Here is a 12,484-nt window from a genome sequence, read left to right as displayed (position 1 = left end):
TCTTCACCTGCACATTATCCAGTCATAATAGGCGGGTGACCTGCTGTGCTTGCTGTGAACGCACTCTCTCCCACAGGAGATTCCACAGTCTCACCTGGGTACTTTTTAAAAGTATTTCTGTGTTAATTATCATTTCCTTAAAGTAAGTGTTAGGAGTCTTCTGAGTGTTCTGCATGTCATCAGAATCCAAGTATGTGCTGGCACCTCCTCGTGCTACAGCTTGTAATTGCAGGCTCTGGGAGAAACTGCCTGGCCTGGTCCCCAGTCCAGATGCTTACTATCTGTGTGATATTGAAAAAGTTTTTTCACTGGCCTCAGTTTTCTCCTATGTAAAATGGGAATGATAATACTAACATCTACCTAATAGGGCTGGTGTAGGGACTAAATGAATTTGTATGAATAAAATATGCAATTCAGTAAATTTTTTCTAAAACATAAAATGTAACATATTTTGATTATTATTGTGATTACAGCTTTCTGAAACACTTCTTCCCGATCTTTATGTATGTACATTCCTAAATTTCAACCAGGGGCACCTGTCTTCTGAAGTTATGGGGAATTGAAAAGAACAAAAGCTTTACTACAGAACTTAAGAGGAAGGGCTTTCAGGAGAATCATCCTGGGTACAAATACTCATCCTCTCTTCATCACCTGAGTAACCTTAGGCAAGTTATTAACTCTTGTCTGGTCTCCTTCCTTATAAATTGAGACAATGACCACCGAAGAGGGTTGAGCTGAGAATTAAAAGAGGTGATGTATAACCGACCCAGTGTCAGCTTAGGCTAATTATTCAATAAATTGTTTCAGAAGAAGATACTTTTTCTGAACAAACTAAGAAATTTGTACTACTAGTAAATAGTAGCTATTCTTTTTTTTTTTTTTTTTTTGTGGGTTTTGGCCAGGGCTGGGTTTGAACCCGCCACCTCCGGCATATGGGACCAGCGCCCTACTCCTTGAGCCACAGGCGCCGCCCAATAGTAGCTATTCTTTCTCTACCATAAATTACGTAGGTATTAGAGAAAGTCAAATCCATTTCTGACCCAGCTCTTAGTTCAAAGCTTGGCCATAGGTATTCTTCTTTAAGATTGTGTTTTGAACTAATACAATTCTAGCCAGGTATTACCAGTGCTGTCAGGAAATACAATCGTTGCTTATAAGCTGGAGTTATCTAACAGAACATAAAAAAAAAAAAAAAAAAAAGAGAGAGAGAGAAAGAAAGAAATCAGGAAAGAAAGTTCCTATGTGGCTTACACCCTTCTTCTGGTCGATCGATCCCCAGCACATGAATATGGGACAGATAGAGCTGTGGCCTTGCCCAGGGCCTTCCATTCCAGAAAAGGCCCAGGCTCATACAGAGGAGACGAAGAGCAAGCCCATTCTCTGCCTGCCCTCCCAGAACATGAGTAATATTGATGAAAAATTCATGACAGGTGCAGTGCCTGTGGCTCAAGCAGCAGGGTGCTGGCCCCATATACTGGAGGTGGTGGGTTCAAACCCAGCCCTGGCCAAAAATTGCAAAAAAAAGGAACAAAAAGAAAGAAAAATTCATGACAGGCAGTATTTTCTGGTTCAGTGGATTCTAGCAGGTGTATTAGACAGTTTTTGACAACTGAGCACACATATGTATGTGATTTGCGTAGGCTCTAGGTCCCATTTGCATAGGCATGCAGTGATGGGCAGTGAATGCCTGGGTAATCTTCAAGTGAGAATGTTATTACAACTAGCCTGCAGGCTGCTGTTTTCTTGCTTCTCTCTCTCTCTTCTGGCCTTCCTTTTCATACACCAGCAGCCACCTGAAATATCTACAGAACAGTGCCAATTAAGAGAAATTGAAGCTGGCAAAAATGTCTCAGGACCAGGAGAAATTAAGGGGAAGGGGATCATCGCCAGCTCTCTGGGCCCATGACTGAGCTTTATGCTGAGAAAAATGAGGTCTCTGCCCAGAACCCTGCAGTCTCTGCATTATCCTTATCCCACTACCTCTGGGCCGGGACACTTGAAGGCCATTTGTAGACGCAGCTTCCCTGGCTGAGAAATTGGACGCTTGCATCACAAATTCATCATCAGTTTGGGCTTAAACATTTACATTCGCAAGCACCATGCTGAGGAGAGATTAAATTATTTACTGCACTGTGTAAACTGATTAAATCTTAGTTACACCTGTTTACATAGCAGGCAGCAGATTGGGAATCAGAAGTTTGCAAGTTGGACGTGAATCACTGTCACTTTCTTCTTGTGTTTACTCAATGAACTATGTCAGCTTTGTTCCTTGCATGTGGAAAAAGACCAGCGTCTTACAAGTGGGGCCCTAAAATTCCTTCAAGGACATGTTGGCTTGGTCAGAGAAACTGGGAAAAGCAAGCAGAGAATCAACCCAGAGAGTGAGCACATGCTAATTTTATGCTGCTATACAGTGTAGTTTAAAAAAAAAAAAAGCACTTAATAGTTATGTTTGCAACTTGTTTGCATGACCCTGAACAATACACTCAGTATCCACATGTGTCAGTTTTTGCATCTATCACAAGGGGGTAGTGACTATTTCTAACAGCATTGTTTTGAGGCTGATCATTGGGAAATGTAGTGAAAGCATTTTATAAACTATGCAGTTCAATATGTACATGTTATGCTAGATACTACTTTTGTTTTCAATAAGCAGGATACTTAAATAGCTCACAGCAACCTCAAACTCTTGGGCTTAAGCGATTCTCTTGCCTGAGCCTTCCTAGTAGCTGGAACTACAGGCACCCGCCGCAACACCTGGCTATTTTTTTGTTGTAGTTGTCATTGTGGTTTAACAGGCCTGGCCGGGTTCGAGCCCACCAGCCCCAGTGTGTGTGGCCAGTGCCATAACCACTGTGCTACCGGTGCTGAGCCTCAAGTCTATTGTTTTAATAGAAAAGAAAGACAAGTGCTGGATCTGACTTCCTCTTAGATCGCTGTTCCAGCTTTGTCCCAGTCTACCAGGGGTGGCAGGCATGGCACATTCCTCACTTGGATACTGTGAGCCAGTCTCTGACTTAGGAATGAAGAGAGACAGGTGAGTAAGACCTAGGCAGTAAGACCTCAAAATTCTCAGCCTCAGTTTTCTCCTCTGTAAAGTGGGGATGATAATACTAATGTCATCACTCTCTGGATTCCACCAGTCAAGGGATTCATGTCCCTTCTTTGTCTCTTCTCAGTTTTCTATTCTGGCTTTTTTTTCTGCCTATTTCTTTATTGTGGGTGTTTCTCTGAGTTCCCTTTTCCAACTTTTCAGAGATGAAGCTTATTTATCCTGTGGCCTCAATTGCCAGTCACAGACTGTAGAAATCCCCTCCCCCCAACACCATGGTTCTCACTGCACACAGAACTTCCCTGATATCGCTTGTCCTGCTAGTTACAAATGATCTGATTACTCACCTGCATTCTTCATTAGAACATGAATATTTTTGTTTAGCAAAACATACCTAATGGATATTGATAATAGAATTTTGATGTAAAAGTTGATGCCAAAAATGGTGAAGTCTTCTGGCACTTATGTCGGAAACATAGAAGGATCATTTTCCAAAGACAATTTAATTTTATTTATTCAACATATATTTATGCTTGATTAGTATAATTCTACTCAAGTTCATAGTACCAGAAAAAAGTATTAGAGCTTTCAGCCAGCTCCCTGGAACAATGCTTCTCACATGTAGCTGGGCATTAGAATCACCCAGGGAGATTTTTAAAATCCTAATGTCCAGGTTACACCTCAAAGCAATCATATCAGATTCTCTGCGGGTAGGGTCCAGGCATCAGTACTTTGCTGGGCTCTTCAAGTCACTTGAGTGTACAGCTCAGGCCAAGAAGCAATTGTCCAGAGTCCCACGGGTCCTCAAACTTTTAAAATAGGGGGCCAGTTCACTGTCATTCAGACTGTTGGAGGGCCGGACTATAGTTTAAAAAAAAAAAACTGTAAACAAATTCCTATGCACACTGCACGTGTCTTATTTTGAAGTAAAAAAAACAAAACGGGAACAAATACAATCACACAGCCGCATGTGGCCCGCGGGCCACAGTTTGAGGACCCCTGGCAGAGCAGTGTTTTTCAACATTTTGTATCTCATGGCTGAACCTGTAGTTAAACTTCCACAGCACACTTAAATTATATTGATCAAAAAAAAAGTAAAAAAACACTTACTGTGCTTTGAGCTTCTTTTGAAAATAATTTAATTAATTATCCTTAAAATTGGAGGCACACCTAAGATCCTCTCACGGAACACCAGTGTGCCATGGCACACCAGATGAAAATCACAGTTTTAATATCGGTCATGCGATTTTGATCTTTCATAATTAGTAGCTCAGCACTTTTGGATGGTAGGATTTTATATGTCTCTTGGAAGCTTATTTATTTTTGAAGGTAATTGAGAAAAGCCAGACAGAATTAAAATGACAAGAAGCCCGTCGATTTATGTAGTTTCTAGAGTTCTTTCCTCTTCCCATGTGCAGTGCACACAAACTCAACCTGATGCTCTTTCTTGTCCCTCTTGTGCAACTTGCTTCCACATACGTATCATCATCAATCACTCCTTTATTGTTTCATTAACCTGATATCCTAGGAAGTTAAAAATAAATGTGTTTGACTTAAATTTTATCAAAAGACCCTATTATATTCTCCCTTATCTTTCACTTCCAAGGTTGCCTTTTTCTCCTTATGTTATCTTTATGTGTGAAAGATAAGTTACCCTCATTAGGGCCCATAATTAATTTAACTTCTAAATGATTCCAGTCTTCTAGCTTTACTTAGACAATCTCTCCTTCTATACATCATTCATCAAGATGCCATCTGAAAGGTGCCGTGATAGTCAGACCTTCTTCAGGATAATTATAAACAGCCATCCTTTCTGAGGGTTGCCCATGGTAACAACTTTTCCAAAGTACATAAATCTGTTTAAGTTCTATAAACACCAATAAAGGTCAAGACAGCAACAAGCAGGCCTCACAGTGTAATTATTTATTGTTTAACAAATGCTTGCTTAGTGAATGCCTTTGGAGAAATCCTCTCTGATCTTAATTGAGGGAAGATCCTGGGATGGGCTGGAGTCAGGCACATACCTGACCCATTTCTACACACATAGGAAGATGGTTCAGTGTGACAGAGAGTTATAAAGCTTAAATCCTGGACTCTGTTCTGTTGGGTTGATGAGGATGATAATGGTAATAAGAACAGTGATGATCGGGTGGTGCCTGTGGCTGAAGGAGTAGGGCGCCGGTCCCATATGCCAGAGGTGGCAGGTTCAAACCCAGCCCTGGCCAAAAACCACAAAAAAAACAAAACAAAGAACAGTGATGATGATTCATCACCATGTGGCATGTGTGCTGTTTTTTGCCTACACCGCCCCATTTATTTCTCATAAAATTCATACATTTTATTATTAACAAAGCAATAGCATCATGTAACACATTATTATATAGTAATATGTAGTTTGATATGTTATAATAATTACATTACATTTTAGTATATTATTGTTCCCTATTACAGATGAGGAAACTGAGCCTAAGTGTGGTCCACTACCTTCCCATAGTCACTCAGCCAATAAATGCAAAAGTTGGAATTAAAACCCTTCTGACTTCAAAGCCTGTGCTTTTTACTAACAAGGCTTTTTATCTTGAGCAAATCTCTCCATTTCTCTTGGCCTCCTTTTCCACATTTGTAAAATAAAAGGAAATATTGAGTGATTTCCAGCTCTAAATGTGTGTATTTTATTTTCAGTAAGATGAGTCAGCACTTTGATATAACCCTATTGAAAGAAGTGATACCTACATAACAATTTATTACCACTAGAAACAAAAAGCTGTCATGTATTATAAACCCAAGCACTACACAGCCTTGAACTCAGTAGACAGCACTTAGGGTAATACTGGGAGAATTTTTGGTCTGAATGGACAGCCAGGTTGTGTTTTCTTCTTGTTGTTGGGTTTTGGCATATCATTCTCCATTCACACCCAAGGGGATTTTATCTAGGTGAAGACAAAATAGTGGGAAAACCTTTATGATTTCCAGAATTAAGTTTAAAAGTTAAGTATTTCCCTAAAACTTCTAAAAAATATAATTTAGCTAAGATGAGTTTCCTTTGTCCAAGGTTTACCTCCTGGCTTAGTAAATAATTATACAAGAGGCTCTGGGGTTAATAAGATCTAAAATTTGAATCCCAATGCTGCTATTTATTAGGTCTTTGACCTCAAGGAAGTTACTGTACTATACTATTCTTATTTACAAAATGGAAATTATCAGAATACTTACAGGATTTAATGAGGATTAAATGAGATAATAGTTTGCAAAGAACTGAGAGCATTGGGGGTCATATAAAGCTTTAGCTCAGCAGCGAATGCTGCTATTTATCATCTTCATTTTCTTCTTCTTCTCCTCCTCCTTCTCCTCCTCCTTCTCCTCCTTCTTCTCCTTCTTCACTGTCATCATTTCCAGCAGCTTAATCCCCTTCTGGAGAATTAATATTGCCGCCTGGGATATCCTTCTTGTGTGTTTTACAGTGAACTTTCTTCTCTATCAAGAAATATACTACTCAGCTATATTTTTATCAGCATCTATTGTTGCCCATCGGTGGTTGGTTTCTGTGTTCTAGAAAAAACAACTTGAAGACTAGGAGCTGAAATTAGCATTCAAGGTAGGAGGTACAGGTCTTCAGTTAGGAGGGGGAAAGTGTTTTCCCTGCCTGTAAAAGAAACACACATCAAAACAGAATGTTCATTAAATTTTTAAAAATGTACTGCCTTCCCCCAGTTAGAACCCTCTGTTTAGGTTTCCTGTCATCTTGCTGTCAACTCAGTGAGTTACCAAGTACTCCAGTGGCTTCAAGTCGACCATGAAAAGAAAAAAGGGGACTGTGGGGAAATAGAAATGGAAATGAAATAGCAAGATAGAGCTGGACATGCTTTAAAAGTAGAATAAGATCAGGCTAGTCTGGAAGAGAAGGGCAAGGGCATGTTCTGGAGACATTACCCAGGTTTTTAGGCTCTTCATCCTTTTGAAGAAGTTCAACTGGTTTTATCCTTCTAGAGGAAGGGAAAGAAAGACTTGGCTGATGATCTGCAAATATACAGTGAAAGCAAGCTAAAACTCCTGAAGTATCCTGAATTTATGATTTTTAAAAGACCAGAAAAATAATCTATTTAGCTTTTAAGCTGTGTGTTATAACATAGTGCATAGACATACAAGAATAGGTGCTAAGCCTATTTGCATATATACATATGTATTATCCATGATCGGCCAAGAGAGGAACACTTTGCAATGTCTATGTACACTGGTGCACCTGTGAGAAACAGAGATTTGTTTTCTTTTGATTAAGACCTTGTCTGGCTTTATAATTAGTGTTTATACTAAATACATTCCAAGTTTATCTTTGGAATCTCTTGCCATGTGGGGTAGTGCGAGCTTTAGGCTAATTTACCGCATCCTCTATGGGCTTCACAGTGACCAAATTTCAGCCTCCTGCCCTGGGTACAGACAGCTCAAGGCTGCAGGCTTCACAGGCTGATGACTGGCATGCAGATCCCATCTTAAAACACAGTACTTGGCAAACTCAGAAACTTCCCTGTGACCTTCAGTTCCAAGCTAGGGAGCATCTGGTTGTAAACATTTTGTTTTATATTGACTGCTGCTTATTTATCTTTTAATCAGAAATTTTAAAAAATAATCCAAGTAAGAGCCTATTTGTTACGTACAAACCAACAGGACTTTCTTCAGCATGTAACTTCATTCCCTGAAACTCCTTCTTATCTTCCTTGGTCCCACCCCACTGGTGTCTCAGGCTCCTGCTAACCCTTCTTTCAGCCTCGTGGGTGAACATTTTGACTGTGACTGTGCCTTTGCTCTGTAGTGATGATGTCAGTTCAGCCTAAACTGATTCATAAACAACCTCCTCAGGGATTTCAGGTGGGACCAAATCTGAAGAATTAAGCAGGGTAGAAAGAATGGGTAGAATGTTAACGAGAGAGAGAGAGAGAAGAGTATGGCTGGGCAGGCCTTAGAGGCATCAGGGCTAGCTCTAATTCTGCACTTCCTTCAGCACATGCCATCCATGGTTCTAGGTGCTTGGAATACACTAACCCACATAATCTTCTAATGACCCTGTGAAAAATGTGTGACTATCCGTATTTTTCAGATAGGAAAACAGAAGGCAAGAGAGGCTAAGTAATTTATTTATAGTCAGAGATTTATTAAGAGCCAAAGTTGGAGTTCTAGTATTTGTCTCCTGATTCCAAAGCATCTGCTTTCGGCCATGCTGTCACACTTTCTTCTGAATGGGGATCACTCATTGCAGCCATTAAAAGCCTGCCAAAGCCACTGTGACTTCTGACTCTTCTCCCTTCCATCAGGGAAACTTGGCAGGGAAAATATTCATCAGCCTTTTTCTTCCAGCCTGCATCAAAGGATGTGATGTCAGAGGGTGGCAGATGTGGGATTCACCTGCGTGCCTTCCAAGTCCTTAGATGCTCCACAGCTTTCCAGAGGTGCTGATAACACTTTAGAGAGCTGAGCCCAGGTCTTACCATTGTTGTGGCTTCTAAACAAGGGACCGTGAAAAGAACTTTACTTTCTCAAAGAGCAACAGTGACATGTGGTGGTTGATTATGCTAATTCCTAGTGGAGGGTATGGGTGCATGTACAGACCTGTGGGCATTTTCCATAACACCTCTCTGTGATTTGGACTGACTAGGATCAGGAACATAACCATACCTGGAGGAATTCTCATACTGAAAACTTTGTGGAGGTGGCAAAAGAATTTCTTACAAATAGGAGAAACTGACATTGAATGTATATAGTTTGTTGCCCTTTTCTGCCAAAATTTTGTCCCACTGAACTTCCCTCAGGATCTTCCTGTTCTGACTCTTCCCTAGGCTGGGTGAGAAAGAGAGGGAGGGAAGGGGAGAGAAGTGGAGAGAAGGAGGGAGGGGGCTATGCATACTTTTCTCCACTTACACTTTGCCCAAGACTTTTGAACACGCACTACCTGTCACACCTCTGGATTCTTTGCTATAATATCCCCTGCACCTGACAGGCCCTTTTTTCTTTCTCTACCTAATGAAAGAGTTAGGCATGGAGTTTGGGAGGCTGATTATTCTATTTGGGGTTGGGTAGAGGACCATGTCTTTCGGAATGGTCTCAATAAGTACTTCTTAAACTTGGGAGGAATCCTCTTAATGTGGATTCTCACTGAGTCCGTTTGAAGTAAATCCTGAAATTTATTTCTAACAAACCACCTGGTGATTCTAATACTTCTCCTCTGGGTAACATACTATTATGAGTAAGAAGCTGGCTAGACAATATTCTGAGTAAAGAGGCTTTCTAATTTCAGGTCAAAAATTGACCTAATAAACCCACTTCAGAGTGTTTCTTCCCCACTATCCTTCACATCTCCAGGCAGTGTTGGTGGCTCCCGCAGGTCAGTATTTGGTCCCTAATATAGGATTTCTATTTGTTTCTATAACTGCTAGACCTAATATAATGATAAGGCATATTTTAGGTGCTCAGGGAGTATTCGTTGAATGAATGTGTACATGGATGAATAATTAAATGGTGAAAGATGGAAAAGACAAGTAATTTCTATTAAACTTTGCATGTTTCAGGTCTTGTTCACCCCTACATTTCTGTGTAATCTTCAATTCCTCCAATATGCACTGACAGTAGTTGATGATGTTAGAGTTTTTTGGAATGATGCTAATACTTACTATATATATTTGGGTTTAAATTAAATGCATTGCAGAAAACTCAGGTACTTTTTAGTATGGGAAGTAACCTGAGCATACTTGGTAGAAAAACCCTGTTGTCTGTATGGAGACTGGAGCAGAAGGGTTGACAAACTCATCAAAAAAGATGAAGTGGAAGTCATTGAACTTGAAATGATTCTGAGAAGGATGGCATGGACAATTAAGACAGTAGCAGTAAAAGATGGAGAAGAAGCTCCAAACTTGAGGTTGGGGGTTCAGACATAAGGGTTCATATAGGGACCAGATGTTATTGCACCTACCAATCTGGAGACCTAAGATTTAGCAGCAGAAAGGCCAAAGACAGAAGTTAGGGGTGGGACATTGGAAGAGTCAACACATTTTGGGGGAGTTAGCACATTGTTCATCCTGTCAGGGACTCTATTTTGCATGATAGAAGACTTTGTAAGGGTTTTTGAGTTATTTAGCCAGAGAAGAATGAAAAGCCAAAGGACCTGGGAGACCTGGGATCAGTACGTGCAGAGTAACTGTGATCAGCTGAAGACTAGTCATGTCTGAAGGCTTCCTGCTCGCCACTTAAGATACTGGCTTGAAAAATCATCCCACAGTTTGCTAATAGGAAGACTGGCATGGAGTTTGGGGGTGCTCATGATTCTGTCTGGGGTTGGGGAGAGGACCATGTCCTTCAAAATTGTCTCAATAAGTACTGCTTAAACTTAGGGATCTTCTTAACATGGGGACTCTGATTGACTCAGTTCAGAGTGGATCCTGAGATTTATGTCCAACAAGCCACCTGGTGATTTTAATACTACTCCGCTGGGTACCACACTACGAGCAGTAAGGAGCTGGATAGATCATATTCTGAGTAAAGAGGCTTTCTAATTTTAGTTCAAAAACTGACTCAGTGTTAGCAAAACACTTAACCAATAAATGCTTCAGTTTTCTAATTAATGTAATGGAAAAATATAATTATTTTCATAATTCTTCAGTTTTCTAATCTATGTAATGGAAATAATGCAATTGTTTCTGTTCCTTACATCTTTTTAGTTACGTTCTACATGTCAGCTTCATTTCTGAGAATACAAATGCTTCTCCATTATGACGTAGGAATTGGCATCAGCCTCATCATGGTACAAATACCCGCTCTGTCATTAACCATTTAGGTAACCCCGGCAATCTTATCTATCCCATCTATAAAATAAACACTTTTGCATGTATTTATCGAATGTTTATTGGAACCTATTATGTACAGACAGGGTGTTGGGCACTGGGGATATTCAGAGTGACTGGCAATAAAGACTAAAACCCATAAAGAAAATTAATTACAGAATATGCAGTCTATAATACGAAGTAAGATGCTTTTATTAAAAAAATACGAAGTTAGAGGGATAAAATAAGAATGTTCTGAGGTGGCAAATTATTCTTAGATGGGGAGAAAGAGAAGGAGCCAGTCAGGAGAAGAGCAAAAAGAAAGAGCTGTGAGCAGAGCAAATGGCACCCAGGTCCTACAGGAGGAAAACTCTAGGGTTGTGCTTAGGGATTCTAAGTCTGGGCTGAGTTACAGAAGGGGAAATGTGTCATTGCATGAGGTTGGAGAAAGTGGGGCCAGATTATGGAGAGCATCATAGGCTAAAATAAGAACTTTGGATTTCATATATATACATATTATACATATATATATATATATTTTCTTTTTTCCTCACTCACTCTGTCTTCTGGCCTAGAGTGCCATGGCATCGGCCCAGCTCACAGTTCACAGCAATCTCCAACTCCTGGGATCAAGCAATCTTTCAGATTCAGCCTCTTGAGTAGCTGGGACTACAGGTGCCCACCACCACATTCAGCTAATATTTGTAGGGATAGAGTCTTTCTTTTGCTCTGGCTGGTCTCAAACTCCTAAACTCAGTCAATCCACTCATCTTGGCCTCCCAGAGTGCTAGGATTACAGGTGTAAGCCACCATGCCTGACCTGTATTTTATTTTTTATGCAACTTGAAGAAATGGAAATGTTTATGCATAAAAATGTATTTTTTTATGTTTATGGAAGTTCCCTCTGACTTGATAGGCAGAGAAGTGGGGTGTCAGGTTGGGAGGTGAGAGATGGTGGCCTTTGCTGATGCTTGTGGCCATCTCTATGCAGAAGTATGGGAACAAATCCCAGAAAGATTTAGGAAGTGACACAGGACTTGCTGATAGATTGGATGGGATCAAATGGGGGCTTTGGAAAAGGTAAGAATGAGAGAGTGTGGAATCAATGATGTCTCTTAAGTGTCAAGTTCGGCAACAGACTAGATGGTGGTATTGTTTACTGAGCTGGGGCTGACTAAGGAGGAGTATATGTGGAGATGTGAGAATCAAAAACCCAGATAATTATAGCCCCTAACATACAGGGTGGGTTTGAGGAAAAGAATGATATAAATGTGTGTTTTTCTTTATAATATCTATCACCTAACTGCTCATATTTTATTGTTTTTCTGTTATTGTTAAATATTTATGAGGCACTACCCATTGGAGATACCAGATGCCCTTGGTCAGCAAAGATAGGATGGTTCTCTTGGACTCAACAAATCATACTTTAATTTTCTCCAATGTAAAATAAATATTACTTTTGAAAACTCTGCAGTGGTGATGATAGAAGGATGGGTAGACACGTGTGTGTCTTGAGCAGCATCAATCAAACTTTTGGCCAAGTTTTGATTATGAGATCTTTACTTCTGGCAATGATGTAAGAAGCAGAAAGGGTGCAGCTGGATTTTCAGCATGAGGTGGATGCCAC

General features: G+C 40.2%; 1 protein-coding gene across 1 annotated transcript in view; it reads left to right on the top strand.

Moving 5' to 3' along the window:
• The window catches only part of PAPPA2 (pappalysin 2), a 300,676-nt gene that overhangs the window by 224,908 nt on the left and 63,284 nt on the right, over positions 1-12,484 (top strand). The window lies entirely within an intron of this gene.

This window comes from Nycticebus coucang, chromosome 10 (assembly GCF_027406575.1).
Source record: "Nycticebus coucang isolate mNycCou1 chromosome 10, mNycCou1.pri, whole genome shotgun sequence".
NCBI lineage: Eukaryota > Metazoa > Chordata > Mammalia > Primates > Lorisidae > Nycticebus > Nycticebus coucang.
The sequence above is the reverse complement of the archived record's forward strand: the minus strand, read 5'-3'. Positions and strand labels throughout refer to the sequence as shown.